At 48.2% G+C, this 27,746-nt stretch overlaps 1 long non-coding RNA gene across 1 annotated transcript; it reads left to right on the forward strand.

Annotated features, from left to right (window-relative positions):
* Positions 1-27,693, forward strand: LOC137645357 (uncharacterized). The gene is made up of 3 exons (XR_011045301.1): positions 1-298; positions 2,160-2,532; positions 27,323-27,693. It is a non-coding gene; the product is annotated as an uncharacterized lncRNA (long non-coding RNA).
* The last annotated feature ends 53 nt before the right edge of the window (positions 27,694-27,746 follow it).

Consider the following 27,746-nt stretch of genomic DNA (forward strand, 5'->3'; position numbering starts at 1 on the left):
CGATAATTTTGAACCCAAGGTACAATAATATGGCCAGAAAAATCTGGCAAGTGGCAACCCTGGCATCTGGCAACACTGCTTGCAAACGCCGCCGTTGCACGTGAGCTCCTGTGTAATTTGATGTAAGTGAAGAAAATTAAGGACATAAAGGTGTTATGGGCTCAAAATCGAATATGGAAAATAAGGGCAAGACCGGAACGAAGCCGAAAGTGAAGATGGTGAGGAACGAGGAAGTAGAAACCTCATCAGACGAAGAATGGAAAGGGAACCGGCTGACTGTGCCATGTGCGACAGAGAGGTAACCAAGAAACAATGGTTTCATTGTATATTATTACATCTCAATGTATCCTAGTATTCCAACTACTTTTTCTTATAGGAAAAATTACGCTCCTTTCGAAAATAACACTCGTTCCCGTCGCAAATGAATAGTTACAGAAATATATATACATCTATATCCGCCGATAATGGGGGACCCCCTTTGGAAACTCGGGGTTTTGGGTGGGGAAAACATACTGGGGAACCGATATATAACCGTAATTCAGTCCTTTTCTTCTCTATACATTTCTGAAACAATATGGAATCGCCTGTGACTACTGTGAGTCTTGGTTCCACAATGGTTGTGTTAAAATTAGCAGGGAAGATTATAAAGTGCTGCAGAATAACAAAAGTCTCTCTTGGTTTTGTAGAGAATGTAGGGGATCATATAGGAATATGAAGGTTGAGTTGGAAAATTTACAGTTTCATCCATTATGGGAAATCTATTATAATAATATATTTCCCGAGTAAAGCAAGTCTTTTGTAGTATTTCTGTAAAATATTATCTGTCGCAAATGCCTAGTTCTTTATATATCGACGATCAAACTCTCGCTACTCATGTCTTCCTCCCAGATATTTTCTAAGTCTGTTGTTATTGTTGACTGTGTCTTGTATTTGCTTAAATGAGCCCTGTAACCACTATAATCCGCCGACAAACTAGTCCACTATGAAGTCTTACACGTTTGGCCAATCAGAGCGCCTGTCCACTATGACGTCATACATGTTTGGCCAATCACAGCGCGACAATACAACAGCGCCACAATACAATATCTTCCCAGGCATTTCATTTCGTTTTTAGACATGGATACCATAGAAAGGGCGTCATCTCATGTTGCACAAGAAGTTGAAATTCCATTTTCTTGTCCTGACTGTTTCGTAACTTACAATGAATTTGTTGAAAAACTAGTGCATTTGTGCCAGAGACACAATTTAATTTTACAAAATCAAAATTGGCCTGCATGTCAAGGAACCTTCCCAACGGCTTCATGTTTTCCTCAAAGCAGCAACACATCTTATTGAACCAACAGTTTAAGGTAAGCTTCATTGATTTATAGAGTATATTATAATGGTGATAGTATAACGATGTATGCAGAAGTACCATCACTTTGGATTTGGTTTGATGGATGTGTTAGGTAGTGGCTGTAAGGGGGGGGGGTGGCCTCGCAGGGGTAGGCCTAGGTAGGGGTACAGGGCCCTAGGTTAGGTGGTTGTATTAGGTTCGGTAGTGTCCCAAAACTCACTGTGGCCTTAAGGGGGGGGGGTCGCAGGGGGGGGGAGGCCCCCCCCCCCCCCCCGGTAGGCCTAGGTAGGGGTACAGGGCCCCTAGGCTAGGTTAGGTGGGGTTATTAGGTTCAGTAGTGCCCTGAAAATCACTGTGGCCTTAAGGGGGGGTCGCAAGGGGGGCGGAGCCCCCCCCCGGTAGGGCTAGATAGGGGTATAGGGGGAGGGGTGGTGGAAGGATAAGTATTCATTTATTGCAAATATCATTTGACGCCCCCCCCCCCCCACCCAAAACCCCGGTTCCCACCTGGTGTCCCCCATAATTGTTGAGATGAAGTAGGGTCTTTCTGCATTCTAGAACAACTTGTTGTTTTAACTCCAATTACATAGTAAATCTCTAAATCGGATGGTTTGCGGTCAAAATAAACGTTAAATTCGTTGGAACTACACTATTTCTGATGCAACAAATATATTTTTATTCCAGTTTCCCCATAATGGATGAAACTGTAAATTTACCGTATTTTGTACCTTTTGATATGTTTTTATTTGTACCTTTGATATAGCCAATGGCATCCTACCAGTTTTGTAGGCACTAGCCTAAAAGTGTTTTCTTTTGTTTTCAGTTATACTCAATTAATGGCTCATGGTTTATATAATAAACTACAAAAAGGACCATGGAATGTTATTAACCCAATTTGAGAATCAACACTGAACGGGGCTAACATCAATAAATAAATACAGAGCCACGTACTGTTCACAAGAACAAGAAAACACAATTCGGTTAAGGATTGATGAACCCAAGAATAGGAGCCGAACCTAACCAAGGAAACGTGGAAAATCTACAAATCAAGACAAAATGGAGCTTAATGAACAAGAGAAAAAATGAAGATCAACATTTAGACCAAGATGAAGAGCAAGACTTGCATTCATTGAAACCTAGGCCTAGGCCTATATCACCTAGTATGGGTAAACGAGTGAGATTGCAATCAGAAAAAGGTAAGATGTATAATTTTGATCTTCTGGTTGATGAATTAAAAAAACACAAAAGAGATTGTTAGGCAAGATAAATAAGGAAGCAGATTTGGCACTTTCTAAAAATGATTGTAATGTAGGCCTACTACAGGATGTTGCAAATAGGCTTCAAATAGAATTAAAGAATATTAACTTAACTCTCCAAAGTGAAAGAATCAGAAATACCAGAGGTTGATATTGTATGGAGTTTAGAGTTAATTACCAGGAAATATGCTTTGAAAGTCACACTAGGTTAACAATATTAAAAGCAAAAATGAAACATGAACAAGAAGATAAAATGTCAAATGTCTCTCTCAAGTCAAAGTCTTCATCTAGTAGGTCACATCATACAAGTGTAAGTAAATCTTCACATGTTTCTAGTACTAAGAGAATAGAACGTGTTTTTGGGCTCAAGCCATGGCGTCCTGATGGAAGGTTCCTTTTTGGTAGCTTCCTTGGGTATATAACTACTAAATATTCCCAGAGAATTTAACCACAGGTTATCACAGAATTCTAACTTCTGGAGCGAGTATCCTAAAGGTTTCCCTTTAAGATATCGTATATCAACAGGGGACGCATGTATTAACGCGCCACATAGCTATCTACACCCCACATAGAGTTAACACTTCGATGTGTAGGGGCGGAGAATAGCTGGGGAGCCGTTCCACAGCTAATCTCGTTCGTGGTTACTTTTGGTACTCGAGACGTAAACAAACGGGCGCCATTGCTAAATGACGTCACGTCCGTCCTCATCCTTCGCTTAGTAGCTTGCCTTACTAGTCGGATTTTTCCCTGTGCGTATCTTATCGACTTGCATCTTAGCCATGTCTCTACCCTCGGCCTCGCCTTCTTCTGGAAAGTTGAGTACAAGGTTCCAGTATTGTTTAAATAAGCTCTGACCGTAAAGTAACATTTACTTTTCGAGATATTTTATGTTTTGTGGCAGAGCTGTGCCTCGACCGGACCCGCCATTTTATGGCGTCGCTGTTGTTTTGCATGCCTTATTTAGCTAGCCTCAACAGCGTTTTCCGGCCTCATTAACTAATCGATACTATTAGTTGTTTAGTCTTCATAGCTAGGAACTTTATATATCGTGTTTTGACGCCTTATTATCGGTCATCATCTGACCCCAAACCAGCTCGCTAGTCTAGCCCCTAGGCCAATACGCCTAACATCAGTGTTCATGCATGATATATTTCAGTGATCCTAGGTTTAGTTATGAAGATAGTGGCATTATTTTACAATACTGTTGACTGTGATGCAAGTGTTTTCGCCTTCAGGGACCATATAGGGATAGGTTAGATAGTGTGCCTTTCTAACCTAACCTACATGTAGGACCCCTATATGCTTCCTTCACCCCCTGCCTTAGGGCATCCCCTCTGTGTAGCCTTGCTCCCCCTATCACGTAAGGGGATCAAGCTCATATCAGAGTATCTATCGCTTCTCTGTCCTCCCTAAGGGAATGATCCCCCCTTAGGGTTGCGTCCGAGAATGAGGAACGGCATGTCCTTCCTCTATTGCTGGGGCTAGGTCTCCGACCTTTCCTGCAATAGCGATACGTCTTCCATCCTTCCTAGTTCAGGGTGTAACATCCCTGCTCTAGGCTAGGCTTGGGGGGAGTTAGTTCTGTGTCTTGCTGAAACGATACCCATGCACCGTTCTCAGACAGGCTACCTTACCTTAGGCTAGGGAGCGTCCTCCCTTCCTTGGTGGCCGCTTTGGTACAGAGCCTCCTCCATAGAAAACCCTTCTTCTTCTCCCCTCCCCACCTATCTCTTGTATGGCCTAGCCTATACTTAGGTTAGTCTATACCCATCTGTCCCCTGTCCTACAACTCCTCCTTAGGGTGGAGTGATAGGGCTACCTGAGCTCCTGTGTGCAGTCCGCCCTGGTACATATACCCTTCATAGTGTCCTATGGGGTTAGCCACTTGATGCGTTTTGTCCACAGGGGTTCTCCCCCCTCTTGGGTGTTCCCTAGCCCTCCCTTGGGCTACCCTGGCTCCCGGCCGTCTGCGCCCCCTGCTTCTGGGTGATAAGGCTAGCCTCTATCATGGGTACACCCACTCAGGTGGGATGTCTTAGGGTCAGTGGCCGTACCCCTACATCCCTCCTTCTGTCTCTTTCACTATCCTGGTGCCGGTCCCTTGCCGCCTCCCCTGTCGGTGATACCCACCTCCTACCCTTGGTGACACATTCCTTGCCCCCTGGGTCGTCAGTCCTCCGTGTGCCGGGGGACTGCCGCCTCCCGTCGGCGTCCAGCCGATGGCCTTCCCTCATACCTCATAGCTTCGGTCGTCCGTCCACCGGTCCGGCCCCCGGAGTGCCAGCATCCACTGCCGGCAGTTCGGTTCTGCTATAGCCCTTTCCTTTTCCCTGTCACCAAGCTGGCAACATTCGGCTGCCGGAGCCGCCTCTCCCCGCCGGCGTGCCGCCGTTGTGCCGGCGGCCGCCATCCTGGTATTACCCGACTTATATTTTTGTCTTCCCTAATGCCAGAAACTCTGCCGGAGCCTTCCGGAGGCGTCAAAGCGACTTGCACCCCTTCTACTAGCTATCATCTCATGCTGATAGCCCTACATTGCAACCAGATGGTTTTACTACATAAATAGATAGGTATTATCTTACCGTTCTATTAATAACCATGCTGTCTTCTTGCATATCACAGATTTCCAGCATGCTGTGTGTATCTTAGCACGGCTGGTTGCCGGAAACCGTTACCCTATGGGATCTTCTACGTTCCCAATTCTATGGTCTGAGTGGCCTCAGTCCCAGTTTTATATCCTTGGCAATTCCCACTGTCTTCCTGGCATTCTATGAAGAATTCTGTCCTGTGCCCTCGGTCACAACAAATTGCCTTCCTGGCATTCTATGAAGAATTCTGTCCTGTGCCCTCGGTCACAACAAATTGCCTATGGATAAGGTTACGGTAACCAGCCGGGCGGGTTACACGGAGTATGTGTCTATCTCCTTCTTTTCCGCCCATTCTCTGAACATCACATTGTTTATACCACTTAATATTAAGTTAAAGATTAATCCTTTAATATTTAACTTTAGAATACAAGTCATTCTTATGACTTCCCCATACTCATGTCCTCTTTCTCTTACAGGAAGAGCACGTGAAGTGCGACCACGGCTTCTGTGGAGTGAAGAGCCTGCACTTTTATGGGCACACGGCGTGTAGGACTCGCGCCCCTTGTGCCAACAAGAGAGGTGATCTGAAGTTTTGGGACCCGCAGAACTGTTCGGTCTGCCAGGACCGCCTGGTCGAGGCGTTCAATAACCCTCCCTCAGCGGAGGTTAGGGACGCTCCTCGAGAGAAGCCACGCAAATGGGTGCGTGGCTTCCAGAAGAACGCCACTGGACCATACCTTGCCTCTGAAGACTTGAGGGCCTTACTGTTCCCAAAGGCATCCCCAGACTCTGTGGTCCCCAAGGATCAGATCCCCACCGTCCAGATCACGGTGGAACCCGATGTTGTCATGGCCCAGTCCATGCACGAGTGTCGCCTGGATACCGACAACGCGGAGCGTATGTCGGAGACAACGGAGAGGAACCTCATGGCCGAAGAATTGGACTAAGAAGAAGACCGAGTGGAATACGCCGAGTCGGAGCAAGAGGTCGCTCCGCCTTCCACCACCGCCCCAACTCCTACACCGACGGAAGTATCACTCCCGTCTACCTCCGCCACCCCGGACCCATCCCAACCAGCGCCCAGGAGATGTTCCGTATGCTCGAAGCTCTTATGGACAAGAAACTCCGTGAAACACACGAATACATCAGGACCATGGGAAGTTCCAAGGAGCCGAAAAGGATTTCGGTTAAGGACCTCCCGGCATGCTCGCACGCCAACCCCTGGAGGTATGCTGAGCATATGCCTATTGCAACGGGCAGGATCTTCGTCAGTGAGAAGGTTGGCTCGGTTGCCCTGGAAGAAGTGGAGTTCTTCCCGAGTTTTGAGGCTTATCCGGACTGTTACGTCCGGCTTCGATCCGAACCTGCCTCTAAAGAAGAGACCGAACCTAAGGAGGTGATAGTGTTCGATCTCCCGAAGGCCCAGGCTATGCTGGCCAATGCTTTTAAAAGTAGGGGTTTTACCTGCTCAAAGCTTCCGGCGCTGAGCAAGAAGCACCCTACCTACGTCGCACCAGATGATGCGATCCTCCCCTTCATGGAAAAGGCCTTCGCTGCGGTACACAAGGCAGTGGAAGAAGGGAAACCTTGCCCTGCACTGGAGGAGTGCAGACCCTTCTCCCTGATTACTCCCCCCGATGTTCGACACTGGAAAGATATCCAGCATACTTTCGTGGTGGGGAAACTAGATCCTGACGTTGCTGGACGTCAGTTTAACGAAGACCTCCCAAAACTTAATGACCATCTCCTTTGTCGGGAACAAGACAAGAAGGAAAGGCTCGCCGCATCCATGTCCCTCCAGGTACAGCTTGACGTCATGGCCGGTGACACTAGAGTCCCCGACCACTACATGGTGCTCGCCAAAACGCATTTGGCGACTGTAGTTAAGGACTTGTACTGCTTCTTGAAGGCTCGGAGAGCCTGTCGTGAATTCGTGTTCTCAAGTGCCACAGTGAGACACGAACCCCGGAGGCTGATTTCCTCCAACATCTGGGGTAAGCACCTCTTTCCCTCTGATCTTGTGAAAGAGATCACCGACAAGGCCGCCACGGAGAACAGGAACCTTCTCCACAAGTGGGGCATGTTGAAGAAGAGGAAATCCTCTCAGGACGACGGCCCTCAACCTGAGAGGAAATCCTCCAAGCAAAAACCCCAGCAACGTCAACAGAGACGGCAGTTTCCGGGACCCGCTACTCCCCAAGTGGTTGCTCAGCCACAGCAGACCTTTCAGCTGGTCACCCAACCGGTCTTGTCCCAGTCACCGGTTTTCACCCCTGCTTTCGAGCAAGAGACGACTACCTTTCGTCCCAAAGGTAGAGGCTCAAGCATAGGTGCAGGCAGAGACGCATCTCGCCGTCCCTCCAGAGGCAGAGGAGGAAGGGGAGCTAGCGGCCGAGGCAGTAAACCCTCGGGACACCAGAAGCAATGAAGTGCTTCCGGTGGGAGGAAGACTCCGCCAATTCCAGGATCGTTGGACCTTCGATCCCTGGGCACACAGCATCGTCGGACCTTCGATCCCTGGGCACACAGCATCGTCAAGAAGGGTCTAGGCTGGAGTTGGACTCAACCACCCCCAACCTTCCAGCAATTCTTCCAACAATCAACCCCCCTTCAGGAAGAATATGTTCTAGATCTCTTGAACAAGAAGGTGATAAGGAGGGTAAAGTCAACCAGGTTCCAAGGGAGACTGTTTTGCGTCCTCAAGAAGGACTCCGACAAGCTCAGAGTCATTCTAGACTTATCCCCCCTCAACAAGTTCATAGCGAACAACAAGTTCAAGATGGTGACTCTTCAACAGATAAGGACCCTTCTGCCTCAAGGTTCCTACACGGTCTCCATAGACCTGGCGGATGCCTATTGGCACGTTCCAATGAACCACCACGCTTCCTCCTACCTAGGATTTCGACTCCAAAGGAAAAGCTACGCCTTCAGGGCCATGCCCTCCGTCCTCAATGTGGCCCCTCGGATCTTCACAAAGCTGGCGGATGCCATCGTTCAACAGCTGCGCCTCCGAGACGTCCAGGTGATGGCCTACCTCGACGACTGGCTAGTCTGGGCTCCATCGCCAGAGGATTGTTTAAAATCCTGCAACAAAGTCACCCAGTTCCTAGAACACCTTGGATTCAAGATAAACACGAAGAAATCTCGCCTCTCTCCAGCTCAGAAGTTCCAATGGTTAGGAATCCAGTGGAACCTTCAGTCACACCGCCTTTCCATTCCCCAGAAGAAAAGGAAGGAAATAGCAGGGTCTGTCAAGCGACTGCTGAAATCCAAACGGATCTCAAGACGTCGGCAGGAACGAGTTCTAGGCTCTCTACAGTTCGCCTCGGTGACAAACCCAGTGCTTCGTGCACAGCTAAAGGATGCCGCGGGAGTCTGGAGACGTTCCGCATCCATCGCTCGAAGAGACTTCAAGAGACAGCTCCCAAACAGACTTCGGCTGCTCCTCAAGCCGTGGTCGGAAGCAAAGGCCCTGAAAAGGTCCATCCCTCTTCAACACCCACCTCTATCACTCAACATCCACACGGACGCCTCGCTGGAGGGTTGGGGAGGTCACTCCCACCAAAAACAGGCTCAAGAAACATGGTCTCCCCTATTCAAGACGTTTCACATCAACACCTTGGAGGCCATGGTGGTCCTTCTAACTCTGAAGAAACTCTCCCCGCCTCCCTCGATCCATATTCGTCTAACCCTAGACAACTCTGTGGTAGTTCGATGTCTCAATCGCCAAGGCTCAAGATCGCCCAAGATAAATCAGGTGCTTCTGATAATCTTCCGTCTGGCAGAGAAGAAGAAATGGCACCTGTCTGCAGTTCACCTACAAGGATTCCGCAACGTGACGGCGAACGCTCTATCCCGGACAAGCCCGATAGAGTCGGAATGGTCTCTAGACGCAAGATCATTCTCCTTCATCTCTCACCAAGTCCCAGAACTTCAGATCGATCTCTTCGCAACGAGCGACAACAATGAACTTCCTCGATATGTGGCCCCGTACGAGGACCCCAAGGCAGAAGCAGTGGACGCCATGTCACTGGACTGGAACAGATGGTCCAAGATCTACCTGTTCCCTCCCACCAACCTTCTGCTGAAAGTTCTCTCCAAGCTGAGAACCTTCAAAGGGACAGCGGCCCTAGTGGCTCCCAAGTGGCCCCGGAGCAATTGGTACCCCCTGGTCCTGGAGCTGCAGCCCACGCTGATTTTGAGCGAAGCGAAAAATCTATTTTTGGGTGAGATAGCCATGGCGTCCTGATGGAAGGTTCCTTTTTGGTAGCTTCCTTGGGTATATAACTATTAAGATATTCCCAGAGAATTTAACCACAGGTTATCACAGAATTCTAACTTCTGGAGCGAGTATCCTAAAGGTTTCCCTTTAAGACATCGTATATCAACAGGGGACGCATGTATTAACGCGCCACATAGCTATAAGCACCCCATACAGAGTTAACACTTCGATATGGAGGGACGGAGAATAGCTGGGGAGCTGTTTCACAGCTAATCTCGTCCGTGGCTACTTTTGGTACTCAAGACGTAAACAAACGGGCGCCATTGCTAAATGACGTCACGTCCGTCCTCATCCTGAAGCCAGTTGCTTGCCGATCACCATAATACAGCAGTGCAGGGTGGGACCGGACAAACTGAACGAAGTAGCAGGGAGGGTCCATCAGGACGCCATGGCTATCTCACCCAAAAATAGATTTTTGGCTTCGCTCAAAATCCGTTTTTTGGGCTCAAGCCATGGCGTCCTGATGGAAGAATACCAGAGAATCAATGTATCGTGGTAGATTTTCCCCTTTTAGTGTAAGTGCCTAGGGCTTTGACAGGATAAGCATAGTAACCTCAATAGGAGAACCGATGGGAAGAAACTTCCTGCCCCCCCTGGCAGCGAAGTCCCAACGGACCATGCCGAAGATCAAAGTGGTCATCGAAGGGCTACTCACCTTGCTGGGAGAACATGAAGAACTCGGAGACAAGACTGAATGGTTGGCATTCATATAGGAACATTCACAAAGGCAGACAAGTGGTGGTTAGGCACTGTATGTGAATAGAGAGTCGTCTGGTCTCTAAGGTATGATGTAAGTAAGTATTCGTGTAGGAATATTACATTGCAGAAGTGAGTATATGATAAGGGTTGAACCCTTAGTCATCTTCATCGACATAAGAGGAAGGGGATAATGAAACTATGACAGTCATGTATTTCATAGTATAAGTAGGAGCGGATTGAGACGCACAAGTAATAAAATAGAAATTTTATTTCACAATTGCAGATCATGTTAAGGAAATGCAATAAAATTGTAAAAGTTATTTACAATAAATTATAATGTACATAGTCATGAAAGACTTGCTCTTGAATCTGAAAGAGAATTTCAAATTATTAGTAGGCACTCGTTCCAGAGGAACGTCAGTCTATTAAAATAAAACACATCATGCTCTAGGCATGCGGCACTCATGTGACGACTATGACATTTCACCTGGGAGAAGAACAGTCTATGAAAAAGCACTAAGTGTTTTTTAAATCACTACGTATCACGCGAGGGTCAACATAGGCACCCGAGGAGTTAAGAGTCCCAAGTAACTCCCTGTTCTGTGCAGAGTTAGGTGCAGGTTTCATAACACTACCTGCGGCTACCACAAAATGTTTGACTTCGTGCACTTGTTTTGCATAATGTTTGAAGAAAACACGCGAGGATTTCCAGCCTGTGAAACTCTTAAGACTTTCGAAATCCATACTCTGAAAGAAATTCAGAGACGATGCAACTTTTCTAGGATCGTGACCGGCGGGTGAACTGTCAGGATCCGCTCTGCGAATGAAGTAGGTGATTTTCGCTCTTAGTTGTTTCAGTGACAGGTCGCTGTCCGAAGTTTCTCCTTTAATGAGTTGGCCTCCACCAAAGTCTGAAGTTCTATGAAGATAGACCTTGAGGCTCTCTACTGGACATAGAGAGGCATCTTATTTCAGGGGGCATATTCTCCAAGGGCCCCATCTTTTGGTGGGTAATTAGTTTTTGGCGAGAAACGTCGGATCCGGGAAGAGGGTAAGGTCACCTGAATCTGTAAACAGGATGTGGCCCTCGTCCCTTGATAATGCCACTATTTCGCTGACTCGGGCTCCTGAAGCAAGAGCAAAAAAAAAGATAACTTTCTGAGTCAGATCCTTGAGAGGGCACAAATCATTGTCCAAGTTGGAGGCAAAATGGAGTTTATTGAAGATGTCGTTGGACAGATCAATCTGGAAGGCATACATTAGTGGTCTAGTCAAGGCCGATTTGCAAGTAGAAATCGTGTTGGCTGCCAAGCCGTGTCCGTGAAGGTGAATAAAGAAGGACATGCAAAAATCAATGGTGATTTCCGTAGGATTTTTGCCTTGACGAATGAGACCCATTTTCTCCAGGATGATTCGTATTGCCGTCGTGTGGATTCGATCTTGTATTCCTCGAGGAAGTCTAGACTTTTCTTCGAGATCCCAAACCTTTTCTTCGCGGCTAGGGAGAGAAAATCATGAGATGAAGGTCCTTGATTTTCGATGATGAAGCGAAGACAGTCGACTTCTGTACTTGCTGGGAGAGTACTGGGCCCGGGAGAGGGATCAGCGTGGGCTGCAGGTCTAGGACCAGCTCTTTCCCCCATTCTGTCTGATGAGGAGGGTACTCAACAAGACAAGAATATCGGTCAATCTCTCGATGACCCTGATAGCTCCGCTGTGGCATCAGGCGGAATGGTTTCCGGACCTTCTGCAACTCCTAACGGAACTCCCGAGAGAACTCCCTACGCGACACGAGCTACTCGAACAACCACACGCCAACATCTTTCACAAAGCTGTAGCTTCTCTACGACTTCACACCTGGAGACTATCCAGCATCTCCTCGCAGAGAGAGGATTTTCGCAAAAAGTTGTGAACAGGATGTCTGGACACCTGCGAAGGTCATCCGCAGGGGTCTACCAGGCAAAGTGGAGAATTTTCTGTGGTTGGTGTCGTGGAAGGAGTATCTCTCCACTCGATGCCACTATTCCAGCAATAGCAGAGTTCTTCGTGTATTTGCGAGAAGAAATGCACCTTTCAATCTCGGCAGTGAAAGGCTATTGCTCAGCCTTAAGTCTAGCCTTCAGGCTCAAAGGAGTGGACATTTCTTCTTGGCTGGAACTTTCCCTACTCATACGAAGTTATGAACTTACCTGCCCTCAGTCGGAAGTGAGACCTCCTCCATGGAACGTGGTTGAGTTCTCAGATGTCTTAAGAGACTCCCCTACGAACCATTACGCCAGGCTTCAGGTCACCACCTGACTTGGAAGACTGTGTTCCTACCAGCTTTGGCCTCGGCCAAACGAGTCAGTGAACTTCATGGTCTCTCGTATGACATCGCTCATTCAAGGGGATGGGGGGAGGAAACGTTCAGATTCGTCCCTGAGTTTACTGCTAAGATTCAGAATCCGGGAGTGCCGGACCCACGGTTCGACTCTTTCCAGGTTTCGAGTCTTCGTTCTGTAACAGATGACCTAGAGGCTATATCTTAAAAGAACGGCTGCAGTTCGTCCCCCAAGTGCAGCCATTGTTTGTAAGCACTGGGAGGACAAAGAGGAGGGTTGCCAAGAATACCATCTCGGCATGGATTCGGAAGGTAATCCATCTATCCCTGAATCCTGACCCTCCTCCGTCACGTCGCCCTAGAGCACACGATGTCAGGGGTGTAGCTACGTCCCTGGCCTTCAAAAAAAACTTCTCAGTGATGCAGGTTCTACAAGCAGGGGTGTGGAAGCGTCGGACGACCTTCACAGCCCACTACCTGCAAGATGTGACCCACAGGAGACTCGATACGTTCTCTATCGGTCCTGTGGTGGCTGCACAACATCTGGTTTAAATCTCAGGCTTCTTAATGCTTAATGGACAAGTAGCAGAAGGTTGAGGGCATTGTTACCCGGTCTTAGTCTGCATGAATGAAAAGGTATGTCTGACCCTTATTCTTTTCTTCATCCTCCCCTTTCTTGGGGAAAGCAGCATCCTGGGTTCTCTGCACAGCTGACCTCAAACCACTGCAGGTAAACCATGTTTCTTTGTGTTCCTAGTATTGGGAGAGTCCTAGCCTTAAGTTTTCATTTAAAGGACTTCAGGTAAACTTCCTAGGACGAGTCACTCTTCAAACCTTCACGCACAGCTTACATAAGGCTGCAGCCCTTGCATAGCAAGGTGCTAGCGAGGTGCAGGGACTCCTTATTGTTGAGTGCTGACACACTCAGATACTGAGTCCCCGGGCAAAGCCAAAAGCCAGTACTGGCCAGGACTTACCACCCTTCCTAAGGGTTGAGTAACCCATATTAAATAGCGTGGTTTGTATTTCAGTTACGGAACAAATGACAAATTTGTAGGTAATTTGTATTTTTTCTAACTATAAAAACCTTAGCTATTTAATCAAACTTGCCCGCCTGCCCTATCCCCCGTGAAGTCCTACCTCTAAGCAAAGGGAGCTCAGCACAGGTGTGTGTGAGGGTGGGGTAGCAAGTTACCCTCCCTACCCCCCCCCCCCCCCCCCGCTAACTAGCGGTGGGGTAGTAAACCCTCGTTAAAATTATAATGGCTTGTCATTTCAGCTACGACGAAAGTAATTACCCATATTAAATAGCTAAGGTTTGTATAGTTAGGAAAAATACAAATTCCCTACGAATTTGTTATTTTTCAATATTAATCTTACCCGATGATCATGTAGCTGTCAACTCCGTTGCCCGACAGAAATCTACGGTCGGGATACGCCAGCGATCGCTATACAGGTGGGGGTGTACTCAACAGCGCCATCTGTGGTCAGGTACTCAAGTACTTCTTGTCAACAAGACCTCAATTTTTCCTCTGTCGTGCCGCCGGCAAGACCTACATGGATACGCTGTTGATTTTGGAGTCTTTTGTTCACGTTTTGGTGATGTATTTGCTCTGAAATTTAGCCTTCGCTGTACAGGAAGCTTTATCCTTAGCTTAGCAAGCTTTTGGAATTAATTTGATTCATTGGTTAACGATCTTTGCTTTACTTTGGAATTCCCCCTTGACTACCTCTAAATTCAAGATGTCTGACCATTCCCAAGTTCCTAAATACAGGCAGTGTAGTGTTAGGACTTGTAATAGGCGTCTTCCGAAGGCCTCTATAGATCCTCACACCGTATGTTCCAATTGTAGGGGAAAATCCTGTCAATTGGAAGATCGATGTGGGGAATGTGCTGGGCTTTCGGAATTCGATTTTAATGAATTCCTCAGATATACACGTAGGTTAGAGAAGGAGAGAGATAGGAGGAGTTCTTCTCGCTCTGTGGATTTTTCCTCTCCCCATGCCCCTCAACCTTTTCCTTCCCCTGTGGTGGTGACTCCCGAACCTGCTACGAGTGCTCAGCCTGCAATGGCTGATATGTTGCGTGCCATTCAGGCTCTCGGTGATAAGGTGGAGTCGTTGGTTAGTGACCGCAATCAGCTCTTGGCAGATGTCAGAGAGCTGAAAGCGAAGAGTGCAGTGGGAAGTGTTAGTGCTAGTGCTGTGCATAGTGTCAGTGTCAGTGTTGCGCATGAGGGTACATCTGTGCGTGCCAGTCGTCCTCCCAGTCCGGGACCTCTTGCAAGCTCCCAAGCCCAGGAGAGAAGCAATGTCGAAGGACCAAAGGGTTCGGCAGGCCTTGATCGGCGCACAGATGTATCCTCAGTGGTTGCGGACGCATCTGCTAAGGATCGTCCCTTCCACTCCCAGACGAATGAGCCCTTACATTCCTCGTCTGTGGAAGAGGTTTCCAGGAGGAAACGGTGGACCAAGGTCTCACGACCGCTCAAACGTAAGGTCCCTTCCGAGCTAGTCCAACGACCCAGGTGTAGCCACTGGGTCAGTTCGGACTCGCCGCAGTCATCTGATGACTGCACACCTCCCAAGAGAGGTAGAGTGGTCCCTCAACAGGCCTCTGCACCATCTGTTGTTGCTCCAACCACAGTAGACCCTAAGTGGTCCATGCTGCAGACTATGCAGTCTCAGCTTGCGGCTTTTATGCAGGAGTATCATGCCGAGAAGGTTAACACCTCTCCTGTTATCCTACAACCCGCAGAGGTTGTGCGTTCAGCAGGTACTGCGGCTGCCTGCTCCCTACCTGTGAGAGCTCCTCCACCGATGCGCAGTCCTCACTGCCAGACGCATGTTCTTGCTGCACCATCTGCTAACATGCGTGAGCTGCCGCATCAGGAGTTGCCGGGTTCCAGCACTATGCGGCATTCTCCTCAGCCCATGCAGCATGCTCTGCAGACCTTACAGCATGCTCCGCATACCATGCAGCATGAGCCGCATACCATGCAGCATGAGCCGCATGCCTTACCTCATGCTCTGCATACCATACCGCATGCTCCTCAGCCCACCGCAGACCCTCCCTCACACCGGCCCTCTGCTTTTGTTGTTGCCAGCTCACAGTCTGTCCAGCAGAGGCATGATGATGAATCCGCAGGTACGCATGCACCCGTTCTGCAGGATTCAGCCGTTCAGCTTGCTGCTCTGCCTTTGCCACTCACTACTCAACTGTCGGATGAGGAGGTATCGGAGGATGAAGCTGCTCATCTGGATGATCCTCACTCTGATGTTGAAGGACACAAGTCTTCGCCACCCTCCTTAGACTTTCGCAAAGTCCTTGCTTTGTTCAGAGAATTATATCCTGAACACTTTGTGTCTGCAATCCCTCGTTCTCCTCCCTCCGAGTTTGCTCTGGGCATGCAGTCTGCTGCGCCTGCCTTCACCAAGCTTGTTCTCGCCAGATCATCAAGGAGAGCTTTGAGGGTTATGGGGGATTGGTTGCATTCCAAGAAGCAACTGGGAAGGACCTCTTTTGTGTTTCCTCCTCCCAAGCTGGCTTCTAAGTCGAGCGTCTGGTATGCCACGGGAGAGGAACCTGGCTTGGGGGTTCCTGCCTCTGCCCAGGCCGACTTCTCAAGTCTGGTTGACTCTCCCCGCAGGTTGGCTATGAGACGTTCGAAGATCTGCTGGTCCTTTTCCGATCTTGATCATATGTTGAAGGGAGTCTTTCGTGCCTTCGAGATATTCAACTTCCTCGATTGGTGTTTGGGAGCCTTAAGCAGGAAGACTTCCCCTTCTGACAAGGACTCGGCCATGCTAATCATGTCCAGCATGGACAAGGCAATACGGGATGGGTCTGGTGAACTTGCGGCTTCTTATGTATCAGGGGTCCTCAAGAAGAGATAACATCTGTGCTCCTTATCTGCTGGTATCACTCCTTGCCAGAAGTCAGAGTTGCTGTTTGCTCCTCTCTCCAAGTGTCTTTCCGGAGGAGTTGATTAAAGGGATGGCTGCCTCTCTTATCCAGAAGGATACGCATGACCTCATGGCTTCTTCTGCACGTAAGGGTAAAACCTTACCTTCCGTGCCTAGACCCTTCCGCCCTTTAGCAGTTGATACACCTGCTTCTAGGTTCATCCCGCCCTTTCGTGGCAGAACCTCCGGCAGAGGAGGTACCCGTGCAGACAGTCACCGTGGCAAGTCCAAGAAGGGTTCCAAGTCCGCAAAAGGCAAGTTTTGACTGCCTTCCTCTCCAGACAGCAGTAGGAGCCAGACTCAAGACCTTCTGGCAAGCTTGGGAGAGCAGAGGTGCAGACGCTCAGTCTGTGAAGTGGCTAAGGGAGGGATACAGAATTCCGTTCTGCCTCAATCCCCCTCTAGCTACATCTCCCATCAACCTCTCTCCCAACTACAAGGAGAAGGACAAGAGGCTAGCGTTGCAACAAGAGGTGTCGCTCTTGCTACAAAAGGAAGCAGTGGTCATAGTCCGGGATCATCAATCCCCGGGCTTTTACAACCGTCTCTTCCTGGTAGCCAAGAAGACAGGAGGTTGGAGACCGGTGCTGGACGTCAGTGCTCTCAATGCTTATGTCACCAAGCAGACGTTCACGATGGAGACGACGAAGTCGGTCCTAGCAGCGGTCAGGCAGGAGGACTGGATGGTCTCGTTAGACCTGAAAGACGCATACTTTCACGTCCCCATCCATCCAGACTCCCAACCTTTCCTAAGATTCGTCTTTGGAAAGGTTGTGTACCAGTTCCAAGCCCTGTGCTTTGGCCTAAGCACGGCACCTCTTGTGTTTACGAGACTGATGAGGAATATTGCGAAATTCCTTCACTTGGCAGACATCAGAGCCTCCCTCTATTTAGACGACTGGCTTTTAAGAGCTCCCACAAGTCGTCGCTGTCTGGAGAATCTCAGATGGACTATGGATCTGACCAAGGAACTGGGCCTCCTGGTCAATTTAGAGAAGTCCCAGCTCGTCCCATCCCAGACCATTGTTTACCTGGGTATGGAGATTCAGAATCAAGCTTTTCGGGCTTTTCCGTTGGCCCCAAGGATCAACCAAGCCCTAGAGTGCATCCAGAGCATGCTGAGAAGGAACCGATGCTCAGTCAGGCAGTGGATGAGTCTAACAGGGACACTTTCATCGCTGGCCCTGTTCATCGAGTTAGGGAGACTCCACCTCCGCCCCCTTCAGTATCATCTAGCTGCTCACTGGATAAAGGACATGACGCTAGAGACGGTCTCAGTTCCTGTTTCCGAAGAGATGAGGTCTACTCTAACATGGTGGAAGAACAGCATTCTTCTCAAGGAAGGTCTATCTTTAGCTGTTCAGACCCCCGACCACCGTCTCTTCTCGGACGCATCAGACTCGGGCTGGGGTGCGACATTGGACGGACAGGAATGCTCGGGAACATGGAATCAGGAGCAAAGGACACTTCACATCAATTGCAAGGAGTTGTTGGCGGTTCATCTGGCCTTGATAAACTTCAAGTCCCTCCAGCTAAACAAGGTGGTGGAGGTGAACTCCGACAACACCACAGCCTTGGCTTACATCTCCAAGCAGGGGGGGACTCATTCGAGGAAGTTGTTCGAGATCGCAAGGGACCTCCTCATTTGGTCAAAAGATCGAAAGCTCACGCTGGTAACGAGGTTCATTCAGGGCGATATGAATGTCATGGCAGATCACCTCAGCCGGAAGGGTCAGGTCATCCCCTCAGAGTGGACCCTTCACAAGAATGTTTGCAGCAGACTTTGGGCCCTGTGGGGTCAGCCAACCATAGATCTGTTCGCTACCTCGATGACCAAGAGGCTCCCATTGTATTGTTCTCCGATTCCAGACCCAGCAGCAGTTCACGTGGATGCCTTTCTGCTGGATTGGTCCCATCTCGACCTGTATGCATTCCCGCCGTTCAAGATTGTCAACAGGGTACTTCAGAAGTTCGCCTCTCACAAAGGTACACGGCTGACGTTGGTTGCTCCCCTCTGGCCCGCGAGAGAATGGTTCACAGAGGTACTGCAATGGCTGGTCGACGTTCCCAGGACTCTTCCTCTAAGAGTGGACCTTCTGCGTCAACCTCACATAAAGAAGGTACACCCAAACCTCCACGCTCTTCGTCTGACTGCCTTCAGACTATCGAAAGACTCTCAAGAGCTAGAGGCTTTTCGAAGGAGGCAGCCAGAGCGATTGCCAGAGCAAGGAGGACATCCACTCTGAGTCTATCAATCTAAATGGGAAGTCTTCCGAAGCTGGTGCAAGGCCAATGCAGTTTCCTCAACCAGTACCACTGTAACCCAGATTGCTGACTTCCTGTTACATCTAAGGAACGTTAGATCCCTATCAGCTCCTACGATCAAGGGTTACAGAAGTATGTTGGCAGCGGTTTTCCGCCACAGAGGCTTGTATCTTTCCACCAACAAAGATCTACAGGACCTCCTTAGGTCTTTTGAGACCTCAAAGGAACGTCGGTTGTCCACTCCAGGCTGGAATCTAGACGTGGTCCTAAGGTTCCTGATGTCATCTAGATTTGAACCGCTCCAATCAGCCTCTTTTAAGGACCTCACATTAAAAACTCTTTTCCTCGTATGCCTAGCAACAGCTAAAAGAGTAAGTGAGATCCACGCCTTCAGCAGGAACATAGGTTTCACATCGGAAACGGCTACATGTTCCTTGCAGCTCGGTTTTTTGGCTAAAAACGAGCTTCCTTCACGTCCTTGGCCTAAATCGTTCGAGATCTCTAGCCTGTCCAACATGGTGGGTAACGAACTGGAGAGAGTACTTTGCCCAGTCAGAGCTCTTAAGTACTATCTAAAAAGGTCAAAACCCTTACGAGGACAATCAGAAGCCTTATGGTGTGCTGTTAAGAAGCCTTCGCTACCAATGTCTAAGAACGCAGTTTCTTACTACATCAGGCTTCTGATTAGAGAAGCTCATTCTCATATGAAGGAAGAAGACCTTGCTTTGCTGAAGGTAAGGACACATGAAGTGAGAGCTGTGGCTACTTCAGTGGCCTTCAAACAGAACCGTTCTCTGCAGAGTGTTATGGATGCAACCTATTGGAGAAGCAAGTCAGTGTTCGCATCATTCTATCTCAAAGATGTCCAGTCTCTTTACGAGAACTGCTACACCCTGGGACCATTCGTAGCAGCGAGTGCAGTAGTAGGTGAGGGCTCAGCCACTACATTCCCATAATCCCATAACCTTTTTAACCTTTCTCTTGAATACTTTTTATTGTTGTTTTTGGGTTGTACGGTCGGCTAAGAAGCTTCCGCATCCTGGTTGATTTGGCGGGTGGTCAATTCTTTCTTGAGAAGCGCCTAGGTTAGAGGTTGTGATGAGGTCCTTTAGTATGGGTTGCAGCCCTTTATACTTCAGCACCTAAGAGTCGTTCAGCATCCTAAGAGGACCGCTACGCTCAGTAAGGAAGACGTACTTAATAAAGGCAGAGTAATGGTTCAAGTCGACTTCCTTACCAGGTACTTATTTATTTTATATTGTTATTTTGAATAACTAATAAAATGAAATACGGGATACTTAGCTTCTTTGTTAACATGTATGCTGGTCTCCACCCACCACCCTGGGTGTGAATCAGCTACATGATCATCGGGTAAGATTAATATTGAAAAATGTTATTTTCATTAGTAAAATAAATTTTTTAATATACTTACCCGATGATCATGATTTAAAGGACCCGCCCTTCCTCCCCTTAGAGAACCAGTGGACCGAGGAGAAAATTGAGGTCTTGTTGACAAGAAGTACTTGAGTACCTGACCACAGATGGCGCTGGTGAGTACACCCCCACCTGTATAGCGATCGCTGGCGTATCCCGACCGTAGATTTCTGTCGGGCAACGGAGTTGACAGCTACATGATCATCGGGTAAGTATATTCAAAAATTTATTTTACTAATGAAAATAACATTTTTCATTAGTAAAATAAATTTTTGAATATACTTACCCGATGATCATGATTTAAAGGACCCGCCCTTCCTCCCCATAGAGAACCAGTGGACCGAGGAGAAAATTGAGGTCTTGTTGACAAGAAGTACTTGAGTACCTGACCACAGATGGCGCTGTTGAGTACACCCCCACCTGTATAGCGATCGCTGGCGTATCCCGACCGTAGATTTCTGTCGGGCAACGGAGTTGACAGCTACATGATCATCGGGTAAGTATATTCAAAAATTTATTTTACTAATGAAAATAACATTTTTAAATATTTAACTTAGCCGGTGAATATATAATAGCTGACGTCTCCGGCGGCTCGACAGAAAAACACAAAAACTCGCGAGCGATCGCTATGAAGGTTGCGGGTGTGCCCACCAGCGCCAACTATCGGCCAGATACAGCATATACATGTAAACAGCTCCAGTTCTTCTCTGTCGGTCTTGTCGACAAGTTGATTCCATTACTCGCTGTTAACCTGGAGTTTTTCGTCAGTCTAGGTGAAGTACTTCTTTTTGGTTTTGAGCTTTCGCAGTGCAGGTGTTTTTATCTTCAATTTAAACTCTTGAACTCTTTTTTGGATAGATTTAATTGTTGATGACTTTGGATTGTTTTTTGGACTTTCTTTGACTTTTCAAAATGGCTGACCCTTCTCAAATTCCTAAATTTCGTAAATGTAATGCTAGGGATTGTAACAAACGTCTTCCAAAGGCGTCTCTCGACCCACATACTGTATGTTCTAATTGTCGGGGTAAAACCTGTCAATTAGGAGATCGGTGTGATGAGTGCGTGGTACTTTCGGAATTCGACTGGCTAGAGTTTTATAAGTATTCTCGTAAGCTAGAGAGAGATAGGGTGAGGAGAAGTTCCTCTAGATCATTAGAATTTTCCTCCTCCCATGCCCCTGAACCTAATCCTTCCCCAGTAGTAGTTGTGCCTGAACCTTCTACTAGCACTCATGACCCATCGATGCGGGATATGTTACGTGCCATTCAATCTTTGGGCGAGAGAGTTGAAACTTTAGCTACGGACCGTAATCAACTCATGGCGGATGTAAAAGAGTTAAAGTGTCAGAGTGCCCCATTAGAAAATCGTGGGGATAAAGTGATTAGTGCGCAAAGTGTTATCAGTGTTGCGACCGAGGGTTCGTCTGTTCGTGCCTGTCGTCGGCCTAGTCCGAGACCTCTTGCAAGCTCCCATGCACCAGGGAGAAGTAATGTCGTAGGACTTATGGGTTCGAGAGGCTTTAACCAACGAACAGACGTTCCCTCTATGGTTTCGGGCGTGTCTCGTCAAGACCGCCCCTACCATAAGACGAGCGAGGCGATTTTCTCCTCGTCATCCGAAGGCTTCTCGCGTAAGAAACCGTGGAGCAAGGTTTCGAGACCCTTAAAGCGGAAGTCGGTCCCTTCAGGACAGGTCCAGCGTCCTGGTTGTAGCCATTGGGACAGCTCTGACCCTGTGCAGTCATCGGAAGACTGCTCGCCGCCCAAACAGAAGTGTAACACAGGCTCCGAGAGTCTTAGTGTAGGCAATGTTTTGCAGTCACAGACGTTACCCTCGTCTCGAACCGCACCCACTCCCGTTGATCCTAAATGGGTTGTGCTGCAAGATATGCAGAATAAGCTGGCCTCTCTTATGGAGGAGTATACTGCTGAGCAGGTTCACGATGATCCTCGCCGTTACGCTGATCGAGATCCTGGCCGTCAGCCGCCCAAACGAGCCTTTGCTCGTCCTGTTGACGTTGACGTTACAAAGTTACGTCAGTCACGTGACGTAGAGCCTCACTCGATGCAGTCCCGTGTTGACTTTCAGCCGCTTGTGGACGTTCAGCCGCTGCCGCATGCTCGTGTTGACGTTCAGGACGTTCGCCAACCAGCTAACTTGACTTGTTTTGACGTTGAGCGTCAAGCACCGCAGTCAAGAGTTGTTTTGACTGCTCAATCTAGGCAGTCAAGGCAGTCTCGAGTTGACGTCGAACGTCCTCCCGCTCCTGTTGTTGTTGCTAGTCAGTCCGTTAAGCAGTTACATGACGTAGCGTCCTGGACTGCTACTGATGCTCCTGTGCGTGTGGACTCTGCTTGTCAAGCATTGCCACCAAGGCAGGTCTCTCCCTTGCTTGAGACTCATCAGTTGTCGGACGAGGTTCCTTCAGATGAGGACGTTGCTGACCCTCATCCTAATGATAATCCTTTGGACGTTTTGTCAGATGTAGAAGAACCTAAGGCTGTTCAACCTTCGATGGATTTTGAGAAGATCATGATGATTTTCAAGGATCTTTTTCCAGATCATTTTGTTGCTGTTGCTCCTCGTTCGCCTCCGTCTGAGTTTGCTCTAGGCTTAGCTGCTACCAAGCCTGCCTTTACTAAGCTAGTGCTTTCTCGCTCTTCTAAGAGGGCTTTACGTCTTCTAAGAGGGCTTTACGTCTTCTAGGCGACTGGTTGGATACCAGGAGGAGTTTGTGGAAGACAGCCTTTGCCTTCCCACCTTTTAAGCTTGCTTCTCGATCGAGCGTCTGGTATGACACGGGAGAAGTTCTCGGCTTGGGAGTCCCTGCCTCTGCCCATGGTGACTTCTCAAGCCTCGTAGACTCTCCCCGTCGCCTGGCCATGAGACGCTCGAAGATTTGTTGGTCCTCCTCGGACCTTGACCATCTACTTACAGCCGTATACAGGGCCTTTGAAGTTTTTAACTTTCTTGATTGGTCTTTAGGAGCATTGAGTAGGAAGATCTCGTCTGCTGACCAAGATGTATCCTTACTTATCATGTCCTGTATGGACAAAGCCATCCGCGATGGCTCCAATGAGCTCGCCTCCACCTTACGTCGGGAGTCTTGAAGAAGAGAGAAACCCTTTGCTCTTTCCTTTCAGCAGGAGTTACTCCCTGTCAGAGATCGGAACTGCTCTTTGCTCCCTTATCGGCTGCCTTGTTTCCACAACAGCTGATTAAGGACATAGCTGCTTCGCTTGTGCAGAAGGACACACATGACCTGATGGCGTCCTCTGCTCGCAAGGGTACTCCTTCTTCATCCTTTGTGAGACCCAGAATCGAGACTCCTGCGTCTAGATTTATCCCGCCCTTTCGTGGCAGAGCTCCCAGCAGGGGAGGCTCTCGTGCCGAGGGAAAGAGAGGTAAGAAGAGAGGAGCCAAGTCCTCCCGTGGCAGAGTCTGACTGCCCACGGCCTCAGACAGCGGTAGGGGCCAGATTGAACAGCTTCTGGCAGGCCTGGGAGAAGAGGGCTGCAGACCAAGAGTCTGTTCTGTTGCTCAAAGAGGGGTACAAAATTCCGTTTGTACGCAAACCTCCTCTAGTGACAACTCCCATAGACTTCTCTCCCAGGTATCGAGTGGAGTCAAAGAGACAAGCCCTACATCAAGAAGTGTCTCTGTTGCTAGAGAAGGGAGCGGTGGTGAAAGTCTCGGACCTTCAATCACCGGGGTTTTACAACCGTCTCTTCCTAGTCCCAAAGCATACAGGAGGTTGAAGGCCAGTGCTAGACGTCAGTGCTCTCAACGTTTTTGTTACGAAAACAAAATTCACGATGGAGACCACGAAGTCCGTCTTAGCAGCGGTCAGAGAGGGAGACTGGATGGTCTCTCTCGACCTGCGAGATGCGTACTTCCACATTCCTATACACCCAGATTCCCAACCGTTTCTGAGGTTTGTTTACAGGAATGTGGTGTACCAGTTTCGAGCACTGTGCTTCGGCCTCAGTCCTGCTCCTCTCGTGTTTACGAGGCTCATGAGGAATGGGGCAAAATTCCTTCATCTATCGGGAATCCGAGCCTCCCTGTACTTGGACAACTGGCTTCTCAGAGCATCGTCCAGTCATCGCTGTCTGCAGGATCTACATTGGACGTTGGGTCTGGCCAAGGAGTTGGGACTTTTGGTCAACTTAGAAAAGTCCCAACTGATCCCATCCCAGACTATTCTATATTTGGGGATGGAGATTCGCAGTCTAGTTTTTCGGGCTTTTCCGTCTGCCACCCGAATAGAACAAGCCCTGCTCAAAGTCCAACTAATGCTGAAAAGAGAACGTTGTTCAGTAAGGAGTTGGATGAGTCTCATAGGGACTCTCTCATCCCTGGAGCAGTTTGTCTCGCTAGGGAGACTGCACCTTCGGCCTCTCCAGTTCCATTTAGCCTCTCACTGGAACAAGGGCAAGACTTTAGAGACGGTATCAATCCCAGTCTCCGAACCAGTAAAAGCATGCCTGAACTGGTGGGACAGCAATATCAGTCTGAGAAAGGGCCTGTCCCTAGCAGTCAAGAACCCAAACCACGTGTTGTTCTCAGACGCGTCGGATTTGGGTTGGGGTGCGACCCTGGATGGTCGGGAATGCTCGGGTCTGTGTACCTCAGTTCAGAAGAGCATGCACATCAACGGCAAGGAGCTATTAGCAGTCCACTTGGCCTTGATGAATTTCGAAAACATTCTTCGAAACAAAGTGGTAGAGATCAACTCGGACAACACCACAGCTTTGGCGTACATCTCCAAGCAAGGAGGCACTCACTCCCACACGCTGTACGTGATCGCAAGGGACCTTCTCATATGGTAAAAAAATCGAGGCATCTCCCTGTTGACGAGATTCATCCAGGGGGACTTGAACGTCTTGGCAGACTGTCTCAGTCGGAGGGGTCAGGTGATACCCACGGAATGGACCCTCCACAAGGACGTGTGCAAGAGTCTTTGGGCGACTTGGGGTCAACCCACCATAGACCTCTTTGCCACCTCGTTGACCAAAAGGCTCCCAATCTATTGCTCACCAGTCCCAGATCCAGAGGCGATCCACATAGACGCGTTTCTACTGGACTGGTCTCACCTGGACTTATATGCATTCCCACCATTCAAGATAGTCAACAAGGTACTGCAGAAGTTCGCCTCTCACGAAGGGACAAGGTTGACGTTGGTTGCTCCCCTCTGGCCCGCGAGAGAGTGGTTCACCGAGGTACTTCAATGGCTGGTAGACATTCCAAGGAGTCTTCCTCTAAGGGTAGATCTCTTACGTCAGCCCCACGTAAAGAATGTTCATCAAAGCCTCCCCGCTCTTCGTCTGACTGCCTTCAGACTATCGAAAGACTCAAGAGCTCGAGGCTTTTCGAAGGAGGCAGCCAGTGCGATTGCGAGAGCTAGGAGAGCTTCTACCATCAAAGTATACCAGTCGAAGTGGGAAGTCTTTCGAGACTGGTGCAAGTCAGCATCTGTGTCCTCTTCCAGTACCTCTGTAGCCCAAATCGCAGATTTTCTATTACATCTGAGAAATGTTCGCTCCCTCTCAGCACCCACTATTAAGGGCTACAGGAGCATGTTGGCTTCGGTCTTTAGACATAGAGGCTTAGATCTTTCCAACAATAAAGATCTCCAAGATCTCCTTAAGTCTTTCGAGACCTCTAAGGAACGTCGTATGGCAACTCCTGGATGGAACTTAGACGTGGTCCTAAGGTTCCTGATGTCAGACAGGTTTGAGCCATTACATTCAGCCTCCCTGAAGGATCTCACCCTCAAGACGCTTTCCCTAGTGTGCTTGGCTTCGGCTAAAAGGGTCAGTGAAATTCATGCCTTCAGTAAGAACATCGGCTTTTTCACAGAGAAAGCCACATGTTCACTTCAACTTGGTTTCCTAGCCAAAAATGAACTGCCTTCTCGTCCTTGGCCTAAGTCTTTTGATATACCTTGCCTGTCAGAGATCGTAGGCAACGAACTTGAAAGAGTACTGTGTCCAGTTAGAGCTCTTAAGTTCTACTTAGCTCGTACTAAGTCCTTACGAGGTGGATCTGAGGCCTTATGGTGCTCAGTTAAGAAGCCATCATTACCTATGTTAAAGAATGCTTTGTCATATTTTATCAGATTTTTAATCCGAGGGGCTCATTCTCACTTGAATGAAACAGACCGATGCTTGCTTAAGGTTAAGACGCACGAAGTAAGAGCTATAGCAACTTCCGTGGCCTTTAAGCAAAATAGATCTCTGCGAAGTATTATGGACGCGACCTTTTGGAGAAGCAAGTCGGTATTCGCGTCATTTTACTTAAAAGATGTCCAGACTCTTTATGAGGACTGCTACACACTGGGTCCATTCGTTGCAGCGAGTGCAGTAGTGGGTGAGGGTTCTACCACTACATTCCCTTAATTCCAATATCCTTTTAATCTGTCTCTTGAAATGTTTTTAATCTTGTTTTTGGGTTGTACGGAAGGCTAAGAAGCCTTTCGCATCCTGGTTGATTTGGCGGGTGGTCAAATGTCATTTCTTGAGAGCGCCCAGATTAGGGGTTTGATGAGGTCCTGTTGTATGGGTTGCCGCCCTTGATACTTCAGCTCCTGGGAGTCTTTCAGCATCCTAAGAGGATGGCTGGGCTTCGTGAGGAAGACAGACTAACAAGGCAGAGTAATCGTCTTAAGTCAACTTCCTTACCAGGTACCTATATGTATTTGGGTTTTGTTATGATATAACTGTCAAAAACTCTAAGCATATACGCTGTAAACTGTATTAATACTGGTCTCTACCCACCACCATGGGTGTGAATCAGCTATTATATATTCACCGGCTAAGTTAAATATTTAAAAATGATATTTTGATTATAAAATAAATTTTTGAATATACTTACCCGGTGAATATATAAATTAAAGGCCCCCCCCCCCCCCCTTCCTCCCCGATAGAGACCCAGCGGGATGAGAAGAACTGGAGCTGTTTACATGTATATGCGGTATCTGGCCGATAGTTGGCGCTGGTGGGCACACCCGCAACCTTCATAGCGATCGCTCGCGAGTTTTTGTGTTTTTCTGTCGAGCCGCCGGAGACGTCAGCTATTATATATTCACCGGGTAAGTATATTCAAAAATTTATTTTATAATCAAAATATCATTTTTCCTCCTAATCTAAGAGAAGCACATTCTGTTTTCCCTAGTTTGTGAGTGTTGATCCCAGTATTCAGACTGAAGCAGACAGAATTACAAACTTGGACAGGCTTGTTCGGGAAATATTAAGTGGCATTGAAAGCTCCGTCAAATTAACCGAAGTTTACAGTCATCTCAAGGAACTCTGGCAGAATACCGTTAATAGACAGCCTTGTATGGGTGACGGTATCCATATACTGTATACTTTCCATTTAGTATTTTTGTTAGGGTGTGGTAACTATTGGTTTTTTATGTATTAGTTTCAAGTCAGTTTTAATGTTTTAAGTGTTATTCGTTTTGTTTAATTATTGTATTCGTTAGTTTCAAGGATACTAGTGTGTTTAAATGTCCATTCTGTTCAAGAGTCCAGTTGCTAAGATAAAGTAAGGGCAAAGTTTGTTGCAGACTTTTTATCAGCAAGACAGATTCAAGGGT

This window comes from Palaemon carinicauda, chromosome 1, assembly GCF_036898095.1.
Source record: "Palaemon carinicauda isolate YSFRI2023 chromosome 1, ASM3689809v2, whole genome shotgun sequence".
Taxonomy (NCBI): domain Eukaryota; kingdom Metazoa; phylum Arthropoda; class Malacostraca; order Decapoda; family Palaemonidae; genus Palaemon; species Palaemon carinicauda.